Source organism: Somniosus microcephalus, chromosome 4 (assembly GCF_052327205.1).
Source record: "Somniosus microcephalus isolate GS21.2 chromosome 4, FLI_Smic_1.0, whole genome shotgun sequence".
Lineage (NCBI taxonomy): Eukaryota > Metazoa > Chordata > Chondrichthyes > Squaliformes > Somniosidae > Somniosus > Somniosus microcephalus.
The window spans coordinates 55,761,852-55,788,230 of record NC_140990.1 but is presented as its reverse complement, the minus strand read 5'-3'; the positions used below and the strand labels follow the sequence as shown (position 1 = coordinate 55,788,230).

The following is a 26,379-nucleotide window of genomic DNA, read 5'->3' as shown; positions in this document are numbered from 1 at the left end:
AATTAGGGACCAAAAAGGAGACCTATGCATAGAGGCAGAGGGTATGGCTGAGGTATTAACGAGTACTTTGCATCTGTCTTCACCAAGGACGAGGATGCTGCCATAGACACAGTGAAGGGGGAGGTAGTGGAGACACTTGACAGGATAAAAACTGATAAAGAGGAGGTATTAGAAAGGCTGGCTGTACTTAAAGTAGATAAATCACCAGGAGCGGATGGGATGCATCCGAGGATGCGGAGGGAATTGAGGGAGGAAATCGCGCAGGTACTGGCCATAATCTTCCAATCCTCCTTAGATACGGGGGTGGTGCCAGAGGACTGGAGAATTGTAAATGTTACACCATTGTTCAAAAAAGGGTGTAAAAATAAACCCAGCAACTACAGGCCAGTCAGTTTGACCTCAGTAGTGGGGAAGCTTTTAGAAACAGTAATCAGGGACAAAATTAACAGTCACTTGGATAGGTGTGGATTAATTAAGGAAAGCCAGCACAGATTTGTTAAAGACAAATCGTGTTTAACTAACTTGACAGTTCTTTGATGAGGCAACAGAGAGGGTTGATGAGGGTAATGTGGTTGCTGTGGTGTACATGGATTTCCAGAAGGTGTTCGACAAAGTGCCACATAATAGGCTTGTCAGCAAAATTGAAGCCCATGGAATAAAAGGGACAGTGGCAGCATGGATACGGAATTGGCTAAGTGACAGAAAACAGAGAGTAGTGGTGAACGGTTGTTTTTTGGATAGGAGGAAGGTACACAGTGGTGTTCCCCAGGGGTCGGTACTGGGATCAGTGCTTTTCTTGATTATATATTAATTAATTGGATGCGGGTGTACAGGGCACAATTTCTAAATTTGCAGATGACACCAAACTTGGAAGTATAGTGAACAGTGAGGAGAATAGTGATAGACTTCAAGAGGACACAGACAGGCTGGTGGAATGGGCGGAAAAGTGTGAAGTGATACATTTTGGTAGAAAGAATGAGGAGAGGAAATATAAACTAAAGGGTACAATTCTAAAGGGGGTGCACAGAGAGACCTGGGGGTATGTGTGCACAAATCGTTGAAGGTGGCAGGGCAGGTTGAGAAAACAGTTAAGAAGGCTTACGGGCCCTGGGCTTTATAAATAGAGGCATAGAGTCCAAAAGTGTGGAAGTTATGATGAACCTTTATAAAACACTGGTTCGGCATCAACTGGAGTATTGTGTCCAATTCTGGGCACCGCACTTTATGAAGGATGTGAAGGCCTTAGAGAGGGTGCAGAAAAGATTTACAAGAATGATTCCAGGAATGTGGGACTTCAGTTACGTTGATAGACTGGAGAAGCTGGGGTTGTTCTCCTTGGAGCAGAGAAGGTCGAGAGGAGATTTGATAGAGGTGTTCAAAATCATGAGGGGTCTGGACAGAGTAGATAGAGAGAAACTGTTCCCATTGGTGGAAGGGTCGAGAACCAGAGGACACAGATTTAAGGTGATTGGCAAAAGAACCAAAGGTGATGTAAGAAAAAGCCTTTTTCCGCAGCGATTGGTTAAGATCTGGAATGGCAGACTCAATCTTATCTTTTAAAAGGGAGTTGAATAAGTATCTGAAGGAAAAAAGTTTTCAGGGGAAAGTGCAGGGGAGTGGGACTAGCTGAGAGTTGGCACGGCTCGATGGGCCGAATGGCCTTCGTCCGTGCTGTAATCATTCTATGATTCTGCGAAATCCCTCGGAATCCCAACCTTTACTAGTCTCTCACCTTTTAAAAAATATTCTGCTTTTCCATTCTTCCTACCAAAGTGGATAACTTCACATTTCTCCACATTATACTCCATCTGCCACCTCCTTGCCCACTCACTGAACCGGTCTATATTTTTTGCAGCCTATTTACGTCCTCCTCACTGCTTACTTTCACACCTATTACACTCGGATCCCTCATCTAACTCATTGAAGTAGCTGAGGGCCAAGCACTGATCCTTGTGGTAACACATTAGTTACACCCTGCCACCCTGAAAATGACCCGTTTTCCCTACTCTCTGTTTTGTCCATTAACGAATCCTCAATCCATGCGAAGATATTACCCCCAAACCCATGAGCCCTAACCTTGTGTAACAACCGATTGTGTGGCACCTTATCAAATGCCTTCTGAAAATCCAAATATATTACATCCACTAGTTCCCCCTTATCTACCCTGCTAGTTACACCCTCAAAAGACTCCAATAGATTTTTCAAACACGATTTTCCTTTCATAAATCCGTGTTGACTCTGTTTGATCATAGTGTGATTTCCCAAGTGCCCTGTCACCATGTCCTTAATAATAGATTCTAGCATTTTCGCTACTATTGATGTCAGGCTAACTGACCTATAGTTCCCTGTTTTTTCTCTCCCTCCTTTCCTGAATAGTGGGGTTACATTTGAAAGAAATTTCCAAGAAGCAGTTTTTGACCAAATTCAACTCCCACAGGGATGGGGAAATCTATAATAAGCACAGAATCGGTCAGGATTTAAGATTTATTTACAACAGATACGAAGGGCTCTTACATTTGGGATCTATCTTTATTCTGTCCACTCAAGGAGTTAGACAACAGATTTTCTCCTGTGAATATAGAGCTGGCTTATTGGGCCATGATCTGTTTACTTGTTCATCTTCTGCTAACTACATTTCCTGAGGGAATTAAAATCTAAACCAGGTTTGCAGGCATGATGCTCTATTCACACGTCAAAGGTGAGAGAGAGGGTCACACACTAAGCCCAGTAGCTGAAAGTGATTAACAGCCTGGGTTTTGTGTTTAGTGATCCCGAGCGTGTTACCGATACCTTCCCTGAATACCAAGGCTAGGAGAGGCACTCTGGCATGTATGGGGAGCTGGGACTTGTTCATGAGAGTAACCGAAGGTGTGAGAACTGAAATAATCTAGAGTTAGAAAGGAGAAAAGGCCCAAAAATGGAGCAGTTGGTAACAGGACATCAATTAGTCTCTTATCTTGGAGAAATCAAGGACTCGACACACTGTGTGTTTGATACAAAGCTGATTTATTTGACATATCAAAATATTAAACTCCAGCCCAGTTATAGGGTTATTAACGTCATCAGAAACAGCGAGTCAGCAGAGAGTGCTGTGAGTTTGGGTAAGTGTGAGAGTTCTTTAATTGTTATTTCTCTTTAAATCATTCTTGATAAGATTACTTGAGCGGTTTAAGTAAAGGGGAAAAGTTAAATATTTGGGATTCTGTTGTTTTAAGAAGAGTAAAACAAGGTTACACTGCAGTAGGAGTAAATTGGCACAGCAGGCAGTGGAAACCAGTTTTCTAACCAATCAGCAGGGATGACTCATTTGGCTGTAAACAAACAAACAGTATAAAAAGACCAGGGCTAGTGCGAGCAAGCACTGAGTGCGAGTCAGCAGAGAGTGCTATGAGTTTGGGTAAGTGTGAGTTAGGGTAAGTGGGGTGTTAGGTGCTCTTTTCAAACTTTAACTCTGTGGGTTGTAGTTAATAAGGCCTTACTGGTGCAGAGTGACTGTTGGTAAACCATTTAACTGGTGCAATTAGAGGGATTGATTTAATTTAAATCCAATTAATTAAAGGGGATACTAGCATCTAAAATCGGGCAGAGGGTGTCCATAACTAACAATAAAAAATTTAATTAATTACATAGAATGGAGCAGGTGATGTGTTACTGTTGCGAGATGTGGGAGCCGGTGGACCCCATTGAGGCTCACGGTGATTACGTCTGTGACAAGTGTCTGCTGCTACAGGAACTCCAGCTCCGTGTTGATGAGCTGGAGTCTGAGCTTCAGACACTGCGACACATCAGGGAGGGGGAGAAGTACCTGGACTCTGTGTATCAGGAGGTGGCCACACCTATGAAGTTAATTAATTCAGATGCAGCCCATGGTCAGGGACAGGACGGTGTAACTATGAGTGAGGCAGGTACGGGCATCCAGGAGGTAGAGCTGGAGGAGCCGCAACCCTTGCTCTTGTCCAACAGGTTCGAGGTTCTTACTCCCTTTGGGGACAGGAGCAGGGACTGCAGGGAGGATGAGCAACCTGGCCACAGCACCGTGGAACGGGGGTCCATTCAAGAGGGGGGAGTAAATAGAAATGTAGTGGTAGGGGATAGTATTATTAGGGGGATAGATAGAGTTCTCTGCAGCCGAGAGCGAGAGTCCCGAAGGCTGTGTTTCCTACCCGGTGCCAGGGTTAAGGACATCTCCTCTGGGCTGGAAAGAAACTTGCAGTGGGAGGGGGTGGATCCAGTTGTCATGGTCCATGTTGGTACAAACGACGTAGATAGGACTAGGAAGCCGGTTCTGTTAAAGGAGTATGAGCAGCTAGGGGTCAAATTAAAAAACAGAACCTCAAGGGTAATAATCTCTGGATTATTACCTGAGCCACGAGCGAATTTGGCTAGGACAAATAAAATTAGAGAGTTAAATGTGTAGCTCAAAGACTGGTGTGGGAGAAATGGGTTTTGCTTCCTGGGACACTGGCACCAGTACTGGGGCAGGAGGGAGCTGTTCCGTTGGGACGGGCTTCACTTGGCCAGTGCTGGGACGAGAGTCCTGGTGGATCATATAACTAGGGCTGTAGAGAGGGCTTTAAACTAACTAGTGGGGGGGAGGTTCCTAGAGAGCAAATAATAAAAATGACAACAGAGAAGGTCATAGACTGAGGTAGCAGTGGGGAAATTAAAAACCAGAGCGTGTCAGGAAGGGGCAGAAGGTATGGAGTAAAATGTAAAGTAATAAAAAGGGCAAAAGCAGGAACTAAGTGTCACAAAACATATTTGAAAGTTCTCTATCTGAATGCACGTAGCATTCGTAACAAAATAGACGAGTTAATGGCACAAATAACTACATATGGGTATGATCTTGTGGCCATTACAGAAACATGGCTGCAGGGTGACAATGCCTGGGAATTAAACATACCAGGTTATTTAACGATCAGGAAGGACAGGCAGGAAGGAAGGGGAGGTGGGGTGGCTATGTTAATAAAGGAAGGAATCACTGTAATACAGAGAAATGATATTGGGTCAAAAGATCAGGATAATGAAACAGTTTGGGTGGAGGTAAGGAATAATAAGGGGAAAAAAACACTAGTGGGCGTAGTCTATAGGCCTCCGAACAGTTGCAACTCTGTTGGACGGAGTATCAATCAGGAAATAGTTGAGGCTTGTAATAAGGGAACATCTATAATTATGGGGGATTTTAACTATCATATTAATTGGACAAATCAAATTGGGCAGGGCTGCCTTGAGGATGAGTTTATTGAGTGTATTAGGGATGGGTTTCTTGAGCAGTATGTAACTGAACCGACCAGGAGGCAAGCAACCTTAGATCTGGTCCTGTGTAACGAGACAGGCTTAATTAAAAATATCCTAGTAAAGGATCCCCTTGGAATGAGTGACCATAACATGGTTGAATTCCATATTCAATTAGAGGGTGAGAAGGTTGGATCTCAAACAAGCGTGCTAAGCTTGAATAAAGGAGACTATGAAGGTATGAGAGCGGAATTGAGTAGAGTGGATTGGGAAAATAGATTAAAGGGTAAGGCGATACATTATCAGTGGTGTACATTTAAGGAGTTATTTTACAACTTCCAAAAAATATATATTCCACTGAGAAGAAAAGGGTGTAAAAGAAAAGACAGCCATCCGTGGCTAAGTAAAGAAATTAAGGATAGTATTCGACTAAAAACAAGGGCATATAAGGTAGCCAAATCTAGTGGGAGGATAGAGGATTGGGAAAACTTTAAAAGACAGCAAAAAATAACAAAAAGATTGATTAAGAAAGGGAAGATAGATTATGAAAGTAAATTAGCAAAAAATATAAAAACAGATAGTAAGAGTTTTTATAGTTATATAAAAAGAAAAAGGGTGGCTAAAGTAAATGTTGGTCCCTTAGAGGATGAGACCGGGAAATTAATGGTGGGAAATAGGGAGATGGCAAAAACACTGAATGAATATTTTGTATCAGTCTTTACAGTAGAAGACACTAAGAATATCCCAACACTGGACAAACAGGGGGCTATGGGGGGGAGGAGCTAAACACGATCAAAATCACTAAGGAAGTGGTACTCGGTAAAATAATGGGACTCAAGGCGGATAAATCACCTGGACCTGATGGCTTACATCCTAGGGTCTTGAGGGAAGTGGCGGTAGGGATTGTGGATGCATTAGCAATAATTTTCCAAAACTCCCTGGACTCAGCAAAGGTCCCAGCAGACTGGAAAACTGCTAATGTAACACCCTTATTTAAAAAGGGCAGTAGACAGAAGGCTGGAAACTATAGACCGGTTAGCCTAACATCTGTGGTAGGTAAAATTTTGGAGTCCATTATTAAGGAGACAGTAACAGGACATTTGGATAATCATAATTTAATAGGACAAAGTCAGCATGGTTTTATGAAGGGGAGTCATGTTTGACAAATTTGCTGGAGTTCTTTGAGGAAGTAACATATAGGGTGGATAAAGGGGAACCAGTGGACGTAGTGTATTTAGACTTCCAAAAGGCATTTGGCAAGGTGCCACACAAAAGATTATTGCTTAAGATAAAAAATCACAGGGTTGGGGGTAATATTCTGGCATGGATAGAGGATTGGCTATCTAACAGAAGGCAGAGAGTTGGGATAAATGGTTCATTCTCAGACTGGCAATCAGTAACTAGTGGTGTTCCGCAGGGGTCAGTGCTGGGTCCCCAACTCTTTACAATCTATATTAACGATTTGGAGGAGGGGACCGAGTGTAACATATCAAAGTTTGCAGATGATACTAAGATGGGAGGGAAAGTAGTGAGTGAGGAGGACATTAAAAACCTGCAAGGGGACATAGACAGGCTAAGTAAGTGGGCAGAGATTTGGCAGATGGAATACAATACTGGAAAGTGTGAGGTTATGCACTTTGGCAGGAAAAATCGTAGAGCAAGTTATCATCTTAATGGTAAGAAACTGGAAAGTACTGAAGTACAAAGGGATCTGGGGGTCCTGGTGCACGAAACTCAAAAGGTTAGTATGCAGGTGCAGCAAGTGATTAAGAAGGCCAATGGAATGTTGGCTTTCATTGCTAGGGGGATAGAATATAAAAATAGGGAGGTATTGCTTCAGTTGTACAAGGTATTGGTGAGACCGCACCTGGAATACTGCATACAGTTTTGGTGTCCATACTTAAGAAAAGACATACTTGCTCTCGAGTCAGTACAAAGAAGGTTCACTCGGTTAATCCCGGGGATGAGGGGATGGACATATGAGGAGAGGTTGAGTAGATTGGAACTCTACTCATTGGAGTTCAGAAGAATGAGAGGCGATCTTATTGAAACATATAAGATTGTGAAGGGGTTGGATCGGTTGGATGCAGGGAGGATGTTCCCGATGATGGGTGAAACTAGAACTAGGGGGCATAGTCTCAGAATAAGGGGCTGCTCTTTCAAAACTGAGATGAGGAGGAACTACTTCACTCAGAGGGTGGTAGGTCCATGGAATATGCTGCCCCAAAAAGCTGTAGAAGCTACATCATTACATAAATTTAAAACAGAAAGAGACAAGTTCCTAGAAGTAAAGGGAATTAAGGGTTACGGGGAGCGGGCAGGAATTTGGACATGAGTCTCGGTTCGGATCGGACATGGCCCTGTGGGTAGTGGAGCGGGCCCAGGGGCCGTGTAGCCTGATCCTGCTCCTATTTCGTGTGTCTAATTCTGTTAGATTCAGGAGATGGTTCTGTGATTGTAGATTGACGGTTAGGATCAGATCAGCCATGATCTTATTGAATGGTGGAGCAGGCTCGAGGGGCCGATTGGCCTACTCCTGCTCCTATTTCTTATGTTCTTATGTTTATGTTCTTAAACCTCAATTGTCAGAATGAACATGGTTCAGTCCTGCATGTAACTGACAGCAGAATCCAACCACTGCAGTCATTTGTGAACTCGCTGGTGTTTCAGCAGGTGGGATGACCGAGTGAATCTCTTACCACACACGGAGCAGGTGAACGGCTTCTCCCCAGTGTGAACTCACTGATGATTGAGCAGGTGGGTTGTCTGAATGAATCCCGTCCCACACACGGAGCAGGTGAATGGCCTCTCCCCAGTGTGAACTCGCTGGTGTCTCAGCAGGGTGGATGAATCAGTGAATCCCTTCCCACACACGGAGCAGGTGAACGCCCTCTCCCCAGTGTGCTCGCTGGTGTGTCAGCAGGTGGGATGTCTGAGTGAATCCCTTCCCACACACGGAGCAGGTGAACGGCCTCTCCCCAGTGTGAACTCGCTGGTGTGTCAGCAGGTGGGATGAATTAGCAAATCCCTTCCCACACACGGAGCAGGTGAACGGCCTTGCCCCAGTGTGAGTGTGGTGGTGTGTCAGCAGATCTCTTGTGCTTTTAAAGCTCTTCCCACACGCAGAACATTTGAAAGGTCTCTTTTCAGTGTGAACAAATTGGTGTTTAGTGAGGTTGGCTAATTGAGCAAAAACCTTCCCACACACAGAGCAGGTGAATGGCCTCTCTCCAGTGTGAACTCGCATGTGTTCAGTGAGGCTAGATGACTGCCCAAACCTCTTCCTGCATTGAGAGCAGCTGAATGGCCTCTCCAGTGTGAATTCGCTGGTGGTTAGTGAGGTTCGATAACTGCCCAAATCTCTTCCCACAGTGAGAGCAACTGAACGGTCTCTCCCCAGTGTGAACTCGCTGGTGTGTCAGAAGGTGGGATGACTGACTGAATCCCTTCCCACACTCGGAGCAGACAAACGGCCTCTCCCCAGTGTGAATGTTTCGATGAGTATCCAGCCGGGATGGGGAGCTGAATCCCTTCCCACAGTCCCCACATTCCCACGGTTTCTCCATTTTGCGGGTGTCCTTGTGTGTCTCCAGGTTGGACGATCAGTTGAAGCCTCATCCACACACACAACATGTGTACAGTTTCTCCCTGCTGTGAATGGTGCAATGTTTTTTCAGGCTGTGTAACTGGTTAAAGCTCTTTCCACAGTCAGTGCACTGGAACACTCTCACTCGGGTGTGTGTGTTCGGTGCTTTTCCAGTCACACTGATGTTTGAAATCTTTTCCCACGGACAGAACAGGCAAACATTTCTCCTTCCACATTCAAAGGCTGATGATATTCCCTGTAAAAGTAGTTTACAAAAGATATCACTAAGTTCAGGATAAAAATGCAGAACAGATTAATTCCAGTTTCTATGGAGCAGTCTATCCTCTCTTATTACATAGAATTACATAGATTGTGATGTAAGAAAAAGGAGGCTTACCATCAAGTAACTTTAAAGTAAGCTTTAAGTAACTTATAAACACACTATATACAAGAGAGGTCTTTACCATGCCTCTGGTAGAAGCCTCTTACAATACTGAACAGACCAGTATTTATACCAGTCCAACAGGAAGTGACACATGACAGGAAGTGAGGTATGTACACAGTTCATAGTTCACAGTTCACAGGAAGTGATGACATAACTTCCCGGAAGTTATTATTTTTATCACATTCTTCCCTCCTGCAGGTTTAGGAGGCTGTGGTCTACCTTTTGGTCCGCAGCCGCCGAACAAGGAAGAGTCGCACCCGTTTGGATTCCCGTCGTAGAGGGTCGCTGGTCCGCTTACATGCGGTTGGCCATTGGCCAGAGTCCGTGTGGCCTGGATTGCCCTGTGAAGGGTCGGGGAGATCATGGCTTCGAGTACGAGCCCCAATAGGTTCAAAGTCAGACTGCCTCTGTTCAGAGGGAGGTGCAGAGCTGGTCTGTGGCAGACCAGTACTTTCATGCGTGGTACTGGGAGGGTCGCAACCTTGAGCACGGGGTTCTACCGGCACCAAGCTAGTTGGTGTCCGATCAGGATCCTGGAGAGGGGTACCCGATAGGTCCCAAGAGTTTCCTGGTGAAATGCCATCACCCGATGTCCCACTAGGTCCTGGTGGGCAGGGAGCCAGATCCCGTAATGATACGGTAGATTCTCGGCCGTCGGAATATCGTATGTTTGCATAGGTGGGGTTGGCATCGGTTAGTTCGACCTCGTCTACAAGAGGGTCATTTTTAGACGTCCGAACGTATCTTCGGAGTAATACAGGTCCAGGAGTAGTTAGCCATGACGGGAGTGATGTCCCATGAGATGAGCGACGCTGGAATCCAAAGAACCGCTCATGAGGTGTAGTATTTGTGGCTGTAGAAAGCAGGGACCGTATAGAGTGCAATGCATCCGGAAGCACTGTTTCCCATTGCTGGTCGGGTAGGCCCCGAGATCTTAAAGCGAGACGTACGGAATTCCAGATGATACCATTATACCTCTCTACCTGCCCATTTCCGATGGGATGGTATGGTGTTGTTTTGCTTGTAGCAATTCCCCGTTCTGAGAGGTAGTCCTTGAGTTCCCTCGACATAAAGGATGGACCCCGATCTGAGTGAATATAAGCCGGCATGCCACAGAGAGAAAATACCTGCTCAAGGCAGCAGATTACTGTGGACGCCAGCATATTGGAGCAGGGGAAGGCAAACGGAAAACGTGAATATTCGTCGATCATGGCGAGCAAATATGTGTTCCGAGTTGAAGAGGGTACTGGGCCCTTAAAATCGATGCTAAGTCGTTGCATCGGTTGGGTTGCATGTATGAGTATACCATCTGAGGGGCGGAAGAACTGAGGTTTTAATTCCGCACAAAGCCGGCATTCTGAGCATATTTTCTTTACATCTCCAGTGGAAAAAGGGAGATTCCGTGATCGTACGAAATGTAGCATGCGCGTAACACCAGGATGGCACAAACCATTGTGGACATCCATGAGGGTGGAGGATGACATAGTGGAGCAGAATGCCCGTGTGAGGGTGTCCGGGGCCACATTCTCCTTGCCAGGCCGATAGAGAATGGTATAACCAAAAGAGGCCAGTTCCATCCTCCAAAGTTGTATTTTATTATTCTTAATTTTGGTTCGTTTTCGATTATCGAGCATGAAGGCAACTGATCGTTGGTCCGTGATCAATGTAAAGTGCTGGCGAGCTAGAAAATGGTTCCACTTCCGTACTGCCTCTATGATGGCTGTGGCTTCTTTCTCAACCGGAGGATAATGTAGCTCGGCACCTTGTAAGGTCCTGGACATAAATGCTACAGGACGACCTTCCTGATTCAGAGTAGCCGAGATCGCCACCTCCGAGGCATCACATTCAACCACGAAAGGGAGATTCTCATCAATGGAGTGAAGAGCCGCTTTCTCCAACTGTTTTTTGAGAAGGTTAAAGGCTGCAACAGCCGCTGTTTCCAGTGGAAATGATCTAGCATGCAGCAAGGGTTGGATTTTGTCCGAAAAATTAGGAATCCATTTAGCGTAGTATGCAAACAGACCGAGAGCCCGACGTAAAGAAGCTGGATTCTTAGGTGACGGGAGCTCTTGGAGCGGGCGAAGTCTTTCTGGGTCTGGCTTAATGATACCATTGCCTACGCAGTAGCCAAGGATGTTGATGGTCGGTTGCGACTCAACAGATTTGGATTCATTCAGGGTCAAATTACGGCGATGGAGGGCATCCCGAAATTTTTGGAGGTTGGAGTCGTGTTCCTGTTGATCGTGACCTGCAATGGTAATGTTATCAAGATAGGGAAAAGTGTCCCTTAGGTTTTCCTGCTTAACCAGGCCATCCATTGCCCGTTGAAAGACAGCCACTCCATTAGTAACCCCGAATGGGAGGCGACAAAATTGGTACAGCCGTCCATTAGCCTCAAAGGCTGTGTACTGCTTATCTGAGACCTTCAAGGGTAACTGATGATAGGCACTTTTTAAATCGTAAGCTGAGAACACTTTGTATTCGGCCAGTTTATTAACCATATCATCAATGCGTGGCAATGGGTAGGCGTCCAAGTCGGTATATTGATTGATGGTTTGCGAATAATCGATGCATAGTCGCTGTTTGTGAGGTTTTAGAGGGTTCTTGACAATGACGACTTGAGCCCGCCAGGGCGACGAACATGGTTCAATGATATCCCCTGCTAGAAGTCGAGAGATTTCAGCCGCAATAAAAGATTGGTCTTCCTGATTAAAGCGCCGCGATTTCGTTATTATCGGTTGGCATTGAGGCGGAATACTGGCAAATAATGAGGGTTCATCAAGTGAAGCTGCTGATAATGCACAAAATGGTAATTTAGACGGTATATTAGAAATAGTAAGTCCGGGTTTGGATCCACCAAACTCAATGGTGAGTTTCTTATGCTGTTTTTGGAAGTCCAGTCCTAAGAGGAGATCACTACATAAGTCCTTGAGCACCGAAAGTCGGGTGGAGGGATACATCCGACCATGAAGTGTCATATCAACAACACAAAAGCCGGAGATTCTGGTATTAAGTGATGACTGGGCCATCGCAATTGCCTGGTCCGATGGGAAGACATGTAGTTTCAATTTCGCAACAATCTGTTCCTTAATGAAACTATCAGTACTTCCTGAGTCAATTAAGGCATCTAAGGTATGCCCTTTAATTGAAATTTTTGTGGCAGCATGAGACAGGTTCTGTGGGCAAGCAGCTGTAATTGGTGTCGTTGCACAGAGAGTGGCTAAAACTCTCGGTGTGCTTCTTCGGGAGAGAGCTCGAGAGGAAGCTTGATAGGTCCTAGCTGGAGCATCTTGATAGGCCCTAATTGGGGCAGTTCGGTAGGCCTTAGCTGGATTGGCCCTCGTAGAGGCCCTTGATAGGCAAACTTTAGCAAAGTGTCCTTTTTTCCCGCAATAACTGCAGATTGCATTGCGAGCAGGGCAGGTTTTCCTAGGGTGAAAAGCATCTCCACAAAAGAAGCATTCCTTCCTAGATTGCCAAGAGGCTGCTAAAGTGGGGTCGTCCTCCTCTTCTTCATCAGAATTATCAGAATTAGATTCCCCCATGATAGGGTTCACCTGAGACCGCTTGAATTGTCTGGTTGCAGCTACAGCAGCAGATCGAGATCTGGGCAGCTGATAGAGGTCTGCATTTCTCTTTGCCAAATCCAGTGAACAAGCTAGGTCAAAAGCTTTTTGTAGCTCAAGTGTTTTACTTTCTAGTAGACGCTGGCGTATAAATGGAGAGGCAATCCCGCAGATGAAAGCATCACGAATCATTTCTTGGCGGTACAGCTCAGCTGAGGCTGCCTGAAAGTTACAATCTACGCTGAGCCTGCGAAGTTCTTGCAGGAATTCGTCAATTGATTCCCCTGGCCCTTGTCGGGCTGTGGCCAGTAGATGTCTAGCATAGACCTCATTTGGGGTCTTGGCATACAGTTTCTTAAGTGCCCGAATCACCTCATCGTAATTATCCCATTCATCAACATATTCGAACACTTTTGGGGTCACATAATTGATAAGTATCTTCAATCTAGCAGGAGCATCCGCTTCACATTCATCCAGAAAATTCTCAAAAGTACGGTACCAATGCTTCCATACCCTGCCAGCTGCTGGTGCATTCGGGTCCAAGTCCAGACGAATAGGTCTAAGGATTTTCTCCATGATGGGTGGTTCCCTGGATCCTTAATTCCGAGTTTGTCCGAAGGTCTAGTATTCGTGAGTGTAAATACTAAGTTACTTAAATTGATGTAAGAAAAAGGAGGCTTACCATCAAGTAACTTTAAAGTAAGCTTTAAGTAACTTATAAACACACTATATACAAGAGAGGTCTTTACCATGCCTCTGGTAGAAGCCTCTTACAATACTGAACAGACCAGTATTTATACCAGTCCAACAGGAAGTGACACATGACAGGAAGTGAGGTATGTACACAGTTCATAGTTCATAGTTCACAGTTCACAGGAAGTGATGACATAACTTCCCGGAAGTTATTATTTTTATCACAGATTGTACAGCACAGAAACAGGCCATTCGGCCCAACTCGTCCACACGAGCCTCCTCCCATCTCTCTTCATCTCACCCTATCAGCATCTCCTTCTATTCCTTTCTCCCATGTGTTTATCCAGCTTCCCCTTAAATACATCCATGCTCTTCACCTCAACTACTCCCTGTGGCAGCAAGTTCCATATTCTCAGCACTCTCTGGGTGAAGGAGTTTAATCTAAATAGGACTTTCCTGGTCAGCCAATGAGAACTGCTGCCTCTTTTGTGCATTTCCCTGCGAGGCTAAACAGTTGATATTTTTGATCAGGAAGAGCTGAGCTCGGCAGCATTAGTCCTGTTTTGCCTCCTTTGGAGACCAGGTGTACGAGCAGAGTTAGCGCAGCCTTCACAGCAACCGTAACAAAATTGTTACAGTTGTGAAGGAACTTTGTGTCAGTGCACTGGGCCACAAACAAAGTATGTGTGTCGATTATTGTCTGACTGCGCTACTGTGATGTTTTAAAGGTGCTATATAAAGGTAAGTTGTTGGTTTGAGTTTGCGGTGTGTAAATGCTGCCCTTCTCACAGCCTGCAAAAGGAGTTTACAAAAGCCATCACTGTGAGTCCAGGATAGAAATTGACAAGATTCTCTCCTCCTGGTTCCTGGCCAAGGGGGCCGCGCATGCGCCCTGCTGCCCCCTGAGCCTCTCAAGATGGCGGCTGTTACCCTGGGCCTATCACCGGGAGAAAGCCCCGCAGCTACCGCCCCGCTCGGGGCAAACACCCGGCCCGGAGGCTCTTGTTCGGGGCCTGAGGCCCACCCCGGGTGTTTGTGAAGCGGACAATGTTGAGTGTTTTAATAATGGGGTCTGGGGCCGCACTCGGGGTGTGAGCAGCCCACGTCCCCCCGGGGTTCATTTTTTTTTCTTTTATTTACATCTAGTAGTACTTGTTACAATTCATCAATTACATGATAAATCCATTACATTCATTAACCACAATAAGGCTAAGCCTTAGAAAAAACAGCTTTAGGATTAACAGTACAAATACAATAATAAATTTTTCCAGACAAAACCAATGTCAACAATACAGGTACCCATACTAAAAAACAATACATACCAGTCCTACTGGCAATCTAGTAACTCTTCATTTTTGCTTGGTATAATCTGTTGTCCTTTTTTTAAATTTTAACATTCAAGTACAACAGTACTTATACAACTCAACAGTTACATAGTAAATCCATTACATTCATTGACCAATTATGGTCAACAATATAAATACAACAATAAATTTTACAGGTAAATCAATAATGTTTACAGTACAAACTGCAACTATTTAATAAACCAAGAATCCGTACACGCCAGTCCAACTGGCATTGTTCAATCATTCAGTCATTCATTCGTCCGTTCGTTCGCTCAAGCGTAAGTTCCATGTGCATGACTGCGTACATGTGTGCCGTTTCTATCTGCGTGCATGCCTGTGTGTTCGTTCATCTGTCCGGCAGGCTTCACGCTCACCAAGCCGACTTTCACCTGGGGAGCGAGGGCCCTTCATTCGGTCGAACGTAAGTTCCATTGTGTAAGTGTGCGTATCATTTGTCTACCTGTGTGCGTTCGTTCATCCGTCCGGCAGGCCTCACATTCACCGAGTGACCCCCATCCTGGAGAGCGGGCCCTTCATTCGGTCGAACGTAAGTTCCATTGTGTATACGTGCGTGCGTGCGTATTATTTGTGTCCGCATGCGTGCGTTCACTAGAGCGTTCGTTCGTTCAATTAAGGAAGGCTTTAACACTAAATAACACCACAATATAGAAAATCCCACAACCATATCAAAAAATCACTTAAAACTTCAAGTAAACTATTTTAACCAGAACCCGAAACTTCTTCAAAAACAAGTAATACCAATTCAACGCCAGTCCTATTGGCACTCTAATAACTCCTCGCCTTCACTTGATGTTATCCAACCATATAATGTCATGATCCTTGTCCACAGTCTTCAACCTTTCCACAGAAAAGAAGCCGACCACTTTCTCAAATCCCGTAAAAGAGGAAAACGACTCCTCAAATCTCCTTCTTGCTGTTATCACTCACAGGATCCAGCCATCAAGACATTCGTTATTCCTGGCTGATATTACTTTGTTTTGTCTTTTATTTTCCTTTTTCACTTTTATCCCGTTCTCTTTTCTCATCCTATGGCTGTTCAAGCACCATACTATAGATGGGAACAGTCTGTCTTTCCTCCACCAAATGGCGGCGCACAAACCCGATCCCATCACCGAAACAAAGCCTCACAGCTGCCACCAGATAGAGCACAGGCGGGGCCGCTGGAACTCATTCGGGCCGGAGACCGTTCTTCACCTTTAGAAACCGTGCAGCATGCTCACGCACAGCATCTCCCGACTCCGCTTCTGTCGACCAGCCGCTCCGCCCTACACCCCCTGCCTGGGGTCCTCCGTGCTGGGCCTTCCGCCTAGGACACTCTCTTCTGGGTCACCCACCCTGGGCCTTCTGCACTGGGCCCTCCGCACTGGCGTTCCCCGTGAGCAGCCGGGGTGTGGAGCAGCCCGTTCACACAGCACCGAGCAGAGCTGAGCTGCTGAGAATCTCGCAGCCTCCCCCGGGGTTCATGAACCCGTTCCCTGAGCTCGGGGTGTGAGCGTCCCGCGTCCCCCCGGGGTTCATGAACCCATTCCCTGAGCTCGGGGTGTGAGCGGCCCGCGTCCCCCCGGGGCTCATGAACCCGCTCCCTGAGCTCGGGGTGTGAGCGGCCCGCGTCTCCCCGGGGTTCATGAACCCGCTCCCTGAGCTCGGGGTGTGAGCAGCCCGCGTCCCCCTGGGGTTCATGAACCCGCTCCCTGAGCTCGGGGTGTGAGCGGCCCGCGTCCCCCCGGGGTTCATGAACCCGCTCCCTGAGCGCTCTCACCTGATGTGTCAGCGGCTGCTGCCAAGGTCCGCACATGCTCAGCTCACCTTCTGTTGTTCAGGTTTAAAGGTCAAGCCCCGCCCCTCACACACTCCGATTGGTTGGAGGACCCGCCGCCTGCTCGGTCCTCCAGCCCGCCCCGCTCTTCCTATTGGTCCGGAGCTCCCGTCAAGCACCCGGGCAGTGTGAGCTGAGCATGCGCGGACCTTGGCAGCAGCAGCTGACACATCAGGTGAGAGAGCTCAGGGAGCAGGTTCATGAACCCCGGGGGGACGCGGGCCGCTCACACCCCGAGCTCAGGGAGCGGGTTCATGAACCCCGGGGGGAGGCGGGCCGCTCGCACCCCGAGCTCAGGGAGCGGGTTCATGAACCCCGGGGGGACGCGGGCCGCTCACACCCCGAGCTCAGGGAGCGGGTTCATGAACCCAGGGGGGACGTGGGCCGCTCACACCCCGAGCTCAGGGAGCGGGTTCATGAACCCCGGGGGGACGCGGGCCACTCACACCCCGAGCTCAGGGAGCGGGTTCATGAACCCCGGGGGGACGCGGGCTGCTCACACCCCGAGCTCAGGGAGCGGGTTCATGAACCCCGGGGGGACGCGGGCCACTCACACCCCGAGCTCAGGGAGCGGGTTCATGAACCCCGGGGGGACGCGGGCCACTCACACCCCGAGCTCAGGGAGCGGGTTCATGAACCCCGGGGGAACGCGGGCCGCTCACACCCCGAGCTCAGGGAGCGGGTTCATGAACCCCGGGGAGGACGCCGGCTGCTCACACCCCGAGCTCAGGGAGCGGGTTCCTGAACCCCGGGGGGACGCGGGCCGCTCGCACCCCGAGCTCAGGGAGCGGGTTCATGAACCCCGGGGGGACGCGGGCCGCTCTACCCCGAGCTCAGGGAGCGGGTTCATGAACCCCGGGGGGACGCGGGCCGCTCGCACCCCGAGCTCAGGGAGCGGGTTCATGAACCCCGGGGGGCCGCGGGCCGCTCACACCCCGAGCTCAGGGAGCGGGTTCATGAACCCCGGGGGGACGCGGGCCGCTCACACCCCGAGCTCAGGGAGCGGGTTCATGAACCCCGGGGGGCCGCGGGCCGCTCACACCCCGAGCTCAGGGAGCGGGTTCATGAACCCCGGGGGGACGCGGGCTGCTCACACCCCGAGCTCAGGGAGCGGGTTCATGAACCCCGGGGGGACGCGGGCTGCTCACACCCCGAGCTCAGGGAGCGGGTTCATGAACCCCGGGGGGGACGCCGGCTGCTCACACCCCGAGCTCAGGGAGCGGGTTCATGAACCCCGGGGGAACGCGGGTCACTCACACCCCGAGCTCAGGGAGCGGGTTCATGAACCCCGGGGGAACGCGGGTCACTCACACCCCGAGCTCAGGGAGCAGGTTCATGAACCCCGGGGGAACGCGGGTCACTCACACCCCGAGCTCAGGGAGCGGGTTCCTGAACCCCGGGGGAACGCGGGTCACTCACACCCCGAGCTCAGGGAGCGGGTTCATGAACCCCGGGGGGGGACACGGGCCGCTCACACCCCGAGCTCAGGGAGCGGGTTCATGAACCCCGGGGGGACGCGGGCCGCTCACACCCCGAGCTCAGGGAGCGGGTTCATGAACCCCGGGGGGGCGCGGGCCGCTCACACCCCGAGCTCAGGGAGCGGGTTCATGAACCCCAGGGGGACGCGGGCCGCTCACACCCCGAGCTCAGGGAGCAGGTTCTTGAACCCCGGGGGGACGCGGGCCGCTCGCACCCCGAGCTCAGGGAGCGGGTTCATGAACCCCGGGGGGACGCGGGCCGCTCACACCCCGAGCTCAGGGAGCGGGTTAAATTATTACACCAAGAAAGCAGTGTGAGTGTCGGAGCGCACTGTGGACAGGCTCTGCCCAGTGCTCATGGTAAAATAGTGAAATCTTTGCTATTCCGATCTTCTACTTGATCGGCCCTTCCCTCAGACTGCTCAAGCAGGGCAGAGAGAAACAGAAATCTCCTGACAGAAGCAGCACCTGAAGTTACATTGAGTGAAACACAGTCTGCCCACAAGGTCCACACACAGGCTTCGTTGCTATAGAAACGATCACAACATTTATATCGGACCCAATGAAAGGTCGAATCAGAAACTGCCCGCGGGCTCCTTTCACCAAGCTGCCGCCAATGACCTCACAGACAGGCAGCAAATTCAACTGAAACTATTGTATTGGCAAACAGGTGACAGAATGCTCATGTGTTTCAACTGCTATATTCCAGGATATGTGAAATATGTCTCAGTTTATATGAAGGTTTATACAGGGATCTTAATCTTCTCGCAAGTCAAATTATTTTCCCAATGCAATCGAGGGTAATCTTCAGGTAACTAGTGTATCTCTCATGGCGTTGGTTAGGGTGAATACAATCTGGTGTGGGGGTCAATGATTAATGTGATTGAAAAATGTTAAATGGTGATTTTATTATACACCATTATAGGAGTGTTAATATTATAGGGCTCAAATTCTATGAGCATGTGCAGATTTGCATAGAAGCTGTAATCAGTGGCCTTGATTATAATTAAAAGTGTGGATGAGGGTAGTGCAGTTGATGTAGTCTACATGGACTTCAGTAAGGCTTTTGACAAAGTCCCGCATGGGAAACTGGTCAAGAAGGTAAGAGCCCATGGGATCCAGGGCAATTTGGCACATTGGATCCAAAATTGGCTTAGTGGCAGGAGGCAGAGGGTGATTGTCAAAGGTTGTTTTTGTGACTGGAAGCCTGTGTCCAGTGTTGTACTGTCGGGATCGGTGCTGGGTCCTTTGCTCTTTGTAGTGTACATTAATGATTTAGATATGAATGTAGGAGGTATGATCAGTAAGTTCGCAGATGACACGAAAATTGGTGGAGTGGTAAATAGCGAGGAGGGAAGCCTCAGGCTACAGGACGATATAGACGGGTTGGTTAGATGTTTAGATGGGCAGAACAGTGGCGAATGGAATTTAACCCTGAAAAGTGTGAGGTGATGCATTTTGGGAGGACTAACAAGGCAAGGGAATACACAATGAATGGTAGGACCCTCGGAAGGACAGAGGATCAGAGGGATCTTGGTGTGCATGTACATAGTTTCCTGAAGGCAGCAGGTCAGTTAGATAAGCTGGTTAAAAGGCATATGGGATACTTGCCTTCATTAGCCAAGGCATAGAATATAAGAGCAGGGAGGTTATGATGGAGCTGTACAAAACGCTGGTAAGGCCACAGCTGGAGTACTGTGTGCAGTTCTGCTCACCACACTGTAGGAAGGATGTGATTACATTGGAGAGGGTGCAGAGGAGATTCACCAGGATGTTACCTGGGCTGGAGCGCTTCAGCTATGAAGAGAAACTGGACAGACTGGGGTTGTTTTCCTTAGAGTAGAGAAGGCTGAGGGGGGACCTGATTGAGGTGTACAAAATTATGAGGGGCATAGATAGGGTAGATAGAAAGGAACTTTTCCCCTTAATAGAGGGGTCAATAACCAGGGGGCATAGTTTCAAGGTAAGGGGCAGGAGGTTTAGAGGGGATTTGAGGAAAAACATTTTCACCCAGAGGGTGGTTGGAATCTGGAACTCACTGCCTGAAAGGGTGGTAGAGGCAGGAACCCTCACAACATTCAAGAAGCATTTAGATGAGCACTTGAAACACCATAGCATACAAGGCGACGGACCAAGTGCTGGAAAATGGGATTAGAATAGACAGGGCTTGATGGCCGGCGCGGACACGATGGGCCAAAGGGCCTCTTTCTGTGCTGTATGACTCTATGAGAAATGGGGTCTGGTCAGGGAGCGTCTGCAAATGGAGGAGAAATGGTGACTGGTCAGGGAGCGTCTGTAAATGGAGGAGAAATGGTGACTGGTCAGGGAGCGTCTGTAAATGGAGGAGAAATGGTGACTGGTCAGGGAGCGTCTGTAAATGGAGAAGAAATGGAGACTTGTCAGGGAGCGTCTGTAAATGAAGGGGAAAGGGAGGTTGGTCAGGGAGCGTCTGTAAATGATAGAGAAATGGTGACTGGTCAGGGAGCATCTGTAAATGAAGGAGAAATGGAGACTGGTCAGGGACTGTCTGTAAATGACGGAGAAATTATGATTGGTCAGGGAGCGTCTGCAAATGGAGGAGAAATGGTGACTGGTCAGGGAGCGTCTGTAAATGAAGGAGAAGTGGTGACAGGTCAAGGAATGCCCCTCACCAAAATTGTGAGATATTATCGAAGAAAAGCTTATAAGGAAGGATTCGAGGGTTAGAGCCAGAATCAGCACCTTCAGGGGAGGAGAGGGAGGGGAACCGGTGAGTGTAGAACTGAACCCAGCCAGAGTCAGCACCTTCAGGGGAGGAGAGAGAGGGCAACCAGTGAGTGTAGAACTAAACCCAGCCAGAGTCAGCACCTTCAGGGGAGGAGAGTGGGGGGAACCAGTGAGTGTAGAACTGAACCCAGCCAGAGTCAGCACCTTCAGGGGAGGAGAGTGGGGGGAACCAGTGAGTGTAGAACTGAACCCAGCCAGAGTCAGCACCTTCAGGGGAGGAGAGGGAGGGGAACCAGTGAGTGTAGAACTGAACCCAGCCAGAGTCAGCACCTTCAGGGGAGGAGAGGGAGGGGAACCAGTGAGTGTAGAACTGAACCCAGCCAGTGTCGGCACCTTCAGCGGAGGAGAGGGAGGGAAACCAGTGAGTGTAGAACTGAACCCAGCCAGAGTCAGCACCTTCAGGGGAGGAGAGGGAGGGGAACCAGTGAATGTAGAACTGAACCCAGCCAGAGTCAGCAACTTCAGGGGAGGAGAGGGAGGGGAACCAGTGAGTGTAAAACTGAACCCAGCCAGAGTCAGCACCTTCAGGGGAGGAGAGGGAGGGGAACCGGTGAGTGTAGAACTGAACCCAGCCAGAGTCAGCACCTTCAGGGGAGGAGAGGGAGGGGAACCAGTGAGTGTAGAACTGAGCCCAGCCAGAGTCAGCACCTTCAGGGGAGGAGAGGGAGGGGAACCGGTGAGCGTAGAACTGAACCCAGCCAGAGTCAGCACCTTCAGAGGAGGAGAGGGAGGGGAACCAGTGAGTGTAGAACTGAACCCAGCGAGAGTCGGCACCTTCAGGGGAGGGAGAAAAGTCGACCAAAAGGAAAAATGTTGGAGATGGTGCGATGGGTTTGAATTTCAGCACAGAGAGGAGGGAGAGTGTGTGGGACGGGGATTTACAGCTTTGGGGGAACAAGAGAGGAAAGAATGTTCCATAGAAACTAGAATCGTCTGTTCTTAATTTCTATCCTACATAGAATGATGACTTTTGTAAACTCCTTTTTACAGGGTATTGGAAGGGGAGGATTTTCAGACTGGAAACTGAAACCAAACATCACGTCAAGATCTGACAGAGTCACTCGATTCATCAGGACCTGACTATCATCGGCCTTTGAATGTGGAAGGAGAAATGTTTGTCTGTTCTTTCTGTGGGAAAAGATTTCAAACATCAGTGTGACTGGAAAAGCACCGAGACACACACACCTGAGTGAGAGTGTTCCAGTGCACTGACTGTGGAAAGAGCTTAAACCAGTTACACAGCCTGAAAAAACATCGCACCATTCACAGCGGGGAGAAACCGTACACATGTTCTGTGTGGAGGCTTCAACTGATCGTCCAACCTGGAGAGACACAAGGACACCCGCACCATGGAGAAACCGTGGAAATGTGGGGACTGTGGGAAGAAATTCAATTACCCGTGAGCTGGAAACTCATCGACGCCTTCACACCGGGGAGAGGCCATTCACCTGCTTCGTGTGTGGTAAGGGATTCATTGATTCATCCAACCTGCTGACACACCAGTGAATTCACACTGGGGAGAGGCCGTTCATCTGCTCCGTGTGTGGGCAAAGTTTTGCTCATTCATCCAACCTGCTGACACACCAATGAGTTCACACTGATAAGAAACCTTATAAATGTTCTGACTGTGAAAAGAGCTTTAAAAGCACAAAGGATCTGCTGACACACCAACGCACTCACACTGGGGAGAGGCCATTCACTTGCTCTATGTGGAGAGGGATTCACTCGTTCATCCAACCTGCTGACACACCAGCGAGTTCACACTGGGGAGAGGCCGTTCACCTGCTCTGTGTGTGGGAAAGGATTTTCTCATTCATCCTGTAAAGTCTGTGGGTTGTGCAGTTAATAAATACACAGACTTCAGAAATAACAACAAACAGGTCTTTACTATTCGAAGGTCCGGGCGAATCTGCCCCAGCAATCCTGCCACAACACTTATATACTGGTGTGGTCACTATCGGTATTACAGTATACAGACGCCAAACAAATAGTGCCACCCCTAAAGTAGTTCTCTTAAAGGTGAACGGTTACATTCAATAGTTCCCTTAAAGGTAGACGGGTACATACACTACAATCCTCCCTTTTTAGCTTATTACTTACAGAGTCCCCGTTAAACATACATATCTTCAACTTCCTATAAAACAAATTACAGATATAATCTCGGTGGAGTCAACGTCATATAAAACAATTTACAGATATAATCTCGGTGGGAACAGTTCACAGGTTCAGTCTCTGCGGAAACAGTTCATAGATTCAGTCTCTGATCTTGACTCGCTCCGAACAACATTTCTTTGGTGTAGCCGGTTCACCTGGCTAGCGTGACTCCTCCATCGCCTTTTTCTTGACGTAACAGCTTGAACTTTCGTCCTGTTGAACCACAGTGCGGACTTTTACAACCAACTGGCTGTCTTGACATTTTCCAGTTTTTCAACTAATTTAGCTCCTTTCGAAGTGTTCTGCCTGAGATGGTGGAAGTGCTAATATTTTAGACAGTTATTATCTTCTGCTTCTTCTTTTTCTTTTCTGCCTTTTTGAAACTCTCGGAGCTCCTTTCTCGGCTGCCAGCTGTAGCGCCACCAACTCTCTATGTTCCTTAGACCTTAAGTGCTTCCTCCGGATTTCAGCACTTTGGGAGTTTTCATCACAAGCTGAGCAGACCACATCCTCGTAATATTCAGTGTCACTCAACAGGTCATGGTAATATTCGGGTTCATCCTGAGTTAGGCCAGCGAGAGAGCCTTCTTCTTCCTCTTCACCCGTCTGGACGTTAGCTGACGGTGGTTCCTTCCCTAGACATCTTTCTTGAAAAGACTTCTTCATGCATTCATATTCATCCCGCTCTTCCTGGGTTGTCTGCCATTCCTTCACTACTGACCTCATTTGTGAGTTCAATACCTTCCCTTCCACCGGGGATTGCGGTATCAGGCTATTTAATCCTTCTACTGAAGCAGCTGTTTCAACATTCTTCTGTTCACATTTACGTGATTCAACGAACTCTTCATAGAGTAGACTGTAACACAAAATCTGTGTTGCCACCTCAGTTATTTCCGTAACCTTTGGGAGCTCTGAATTCCTTCCCTTTGCAGATTGAAGCTCGTGTTCCCATTGTGGGGTCTTGTCTCTCAGCATGTGAAGGAGTTGGCTGACCGTTAACTCTTCCACGGGGACTCTGTGGATCAGAGTCTTCACCATTTCATCCACCTTTCCCTCCAATGTTTTCACCTTCCTTTCCTCTTGTACTTTGGTTTCCAGCGCTCGAAGAAGTTGCGCCTTGATGCTCTCTAGCTCATGTTCAGAGCCCATTCTTACAGTCTCTGTTTTTCTTACAGTTTCCTTCCCTTCCACTGAAAGGATTCCCAGTTGACTCTGCTCTTCAAGACGTTGAACCTCGGTCATTGCCGCCTCATATTTGTCTTGGGTTTCCTTCAATATTTTTATGAGTTCTTGGACATCTTGTCTTTCATATTCTAAATTCTCATCTATGGATGGAACTTCTACCGATGAGTCTGTCTTGGCCTTGAGCTCATCAAGAATTTCCTGCAGCCTTTGGACTTCTTGCTCACGTTCAACCTTTAGTTGTTCATATGCTTCTACTGAAACTAGCTTTTCGGAGGTTGCCGAGTTAATCCCCTCCAGAATTGTAGCCTGGGCCTGTTCATACTGTTCTTTCCACTTCTCACACTCTGCTTGTAAGGAGTCGTAGAGAAGAACTGGAATAAAATCCCGGCTACCTGAAGATTCCTCTTCATTTGCTTCTTTCGCAATTTCCTGTTGGAGTTCAGCCAAGGCTGCTATGCTATCTGCCTCTTGAAGTCTCACTGCCATCAAATCTTCTTCATTCTTGCAGTCTATCTCAGTCATTTTCCGTTTATTTTCATTTAACTGAGTGATAAGCTCCTCTTGCAACATGGCCACATTATTCACATCAGGTAAAGAAGCGTTTCTCTTTTCCATGTCCAAGATTTTTTTCTGCATCTCTTTAAGTGCACACTGCGATTCAGCTTCTCTTAACCTTGCCTGCACTAGCTCCGTCTCCAATTGCAGAACAAAATCCTCAGTGTAGCGTGGTTTGCTTTTATGCTGTATCTCTAGATCATGCAAATATTCTAACTCCTGAACATCATAAGGGAGGTGTGATCGGTAATTGGTCACGATGGCTCTATGGTCGCTCTCTGCTTGAGCCAGCAGGTTCTGCTGTCTTTCCAGACTCTCCCATTCGGTGTCATAGAACTTTTTCATTGTTTTCATCTCTTGTACGAGACGGTAACTTAATTGTTCGAATTGTTGTCGTACTTTGAAATAACGTTGAGTTCGAGCTCGGTGTTCCTCCGTAATGCATATGTCTGTGACTTGAACAGACTCAGAATTCTCTGTCTTTATGCACGCCATCGTTTTTCCAACCTTAGTCAGTGAGTTCATGTTAACCTTGTTTTTCATACGTGGGCTGGACTTATCGTCTTCTGGCTCAGAGTCTGAGCTGCTTGTCTGCACCGAGTCCTCACTCGTCATTGCTTGTAGGTAGAGCCATTCCATGTCTATTTTCTTGATCCACTCCCGTCCTAGAAGTGGTGGTCCTCCCTCATGTAGTACATACAAGTTCATTCTTGGGTGTTCTTTACCCCTATCTCTCACCTTGACTCTTATTTTTCCCATGGGGTATACTTTATGCCCCGTGTATGTCCGCAATACGAACTTGGTATCTCTTAAGGGTATGTGTGAGAATAGCCGGTGGTAATCCCCTTGATTTATGACTGATACAGCTGATCCAGTGTCCAACTCCATTTTCACTTGGACTCCAGCTATTTTTAGCATGACCCAGATAGTTTGTAGGTCAGCTTCCTTACTCACATGGTGGATACTCAGACTACTCAGCTCCTGGCCGTTTGGATCTGAGTCTGGATTCTGTTCGTCTGAACTCTTCTCAGCCCCCTTGTATACCTTGTTGTACTTTTCTTGTGATGGCTTCCTTTGGTTGTTGGTCTTCTTCCCTGACCGGCATACCTTAGCGATGTGACCCAGTTTGCCACATTTCCTGCATTCTTGGTTCTTAAACCAGCATTGATTCTGGTCGTGTGTTGTCTTCCCACAACGATAGCATTTTGTTGTACTCGAGGTAATTTGGTCCACCCCGAGCGCCGCCGCCTTTAGTTGCATTTCCGCCGTTCCTTTCGCTGCGGCTTCGTGTGATGCAGCTATAAGGACAGCCCTGTCAAGTGTAAGGTCGTTCTCTTCGAGTAGGCGCTTTTGCGTCCCTTCCTTGGACAATCCGCCTACGAACTTATCTCGCAGTGCCTCTGTCAGATTCCCTCCGAACTGGCAGTATTTCGCTAGCCTACGCAGTTCGACCAAGTATTCTGCGTTGTTTTCGTCTTTCCGTTGCGTTCTTGCATAGAATTTGAATCGTTCAGCCAACATCAGCGGTGTGGG

General features: G+C 48.0%; 1 pseudogene; it reads right to left on the bottom strand.

Moving 5' to 3' along the window:
• Positions 1–7,030: 7,030 nt before the first annotated feature.
• The window catches only part of LOC147118938 (uncharacterized), a 79,815-nt pseudogene continuing 60,466 nt past the window's right edge, over positions 7,031–26,379 (bottom strand).